General features: G+C 54.7%; 1 pseudogene; it reads left to right on the top strand.

Annotated features, from left to right (window-relative positions):
* Positions 1-202: 202 nt before the first annotated feature.
* LOC106724640 lies at positions 203-677 on the top strand (annotated as a pseudogene).
* Positions 678-1,125: the final 448 nt, after the last annotated feature.

Here is a 1,125-nt window from a genome sequence, read left to right as displayed (position 1 = left end):
TGGAGGGAGGGTGGGTCAGGACAGGACCCTTGTCATCAGCATCCTTGAGTCCTTTCCCATCTGGGGTCACCCCTAGGATGACAAGGTCAGGCATGCAGTCCAGGGTCCCAGCTGCACCCTTATATGCAGACCCCATTCAAATGGGGCTCTCCTCCTGGTCATAAAAGAGGTCCCAGCTCCGCATGCTGAGGACACACCCAGAACCCACGTGCCTGAGACAGGACCCCAGGGGCTCCACCATGGACTTGGTGCCAAGCTGCGTTTTCCTCCTGATCATTTTTCAAGGTCATTCTCAGGAGAGGGGAGCGCTGAGACCTGTGCCTGTGCTTCCTTTTGCTTCCATGTGATTCTCAGTCCACCTTGTGTCTCTGTGTTTGCAGGTGTCCAGTGTGAGGTGCAGCTGGTGGAGTCTGGGGGAGGCTTGGTGCTGCCTGGGGGGGTCTCTGAGACTCTCCTGTGCAGCCTCTGGATTCACCTTTAGTGACTATGAAAAGAACTGGCTCCGCCAGGCTCCAGGGAAGGGGCTGGAGTGGGTCTCATACATTAATCCTGACGGAAGTAGCACACACTATGCCAAGTCTTTGAAGGGCCGATTCACCATCTCCAGAGACAATGCCAAGAACACGCTGTATCTGCAAATGAACAGCCTGAGAGCTGAGGACACGGCCGTGTATTACTGTACAGCAGACACAGTGAGGGGAAGTCAGTGTGAGCCCAGACACAAACCTCCCTGAGGGAGGCAGCAGGGCTGAGGTGCAGCGGGCGCTCATGCCACCAGGGGGCGCACAGGAACAGCAAACCCAGGTTCCAGCTCAGAAGCTGTCCCTGTAGTGGTTGTGCAGGCTTCCTTTTAGGGTCAATGCTTTCTTCCCTCCTGTTGTCCCTGGGGCAGCTCCTGCTTCCTTCTTTGCGTCTTTAATTAGATTCTCTGCAGGGAAAAAAAAAAGTAGGAAGTGGCTTTGTTTTCAGATCTGCTGGACTACTCATCTGTGCCCTTCCTGTCACCATGTCCCTGATGGTTTGATCTCTGGGTTGACAAGGAAAACATTGTAGGGATGCCTGCCCCGCTCACTGAGAGAGACTTTCCCCAGCCTCTAATGTAGTACGGAGAGGGGAATGCAGAGT

This window comes from Myotis brandtii, unplaced genomic scaffold (genome assembly GCF_000412655.1).
Source record: "Myotis brandtii unplaced genomic scaffold, ASM41265v1 scaffold910, whole genome shotgun sequence".
NCBI classification, from domain to species: Eukaryota; Metazoa; Chordata; class Mammalia; order Chiroptera; family Vespertilionidae; genus Myotis; species Myotis brandtii.
Note: the sequence above shows the minus strand (reverse complement) of the source record. Positions and strands in the feature narration are given on the sequence as shown.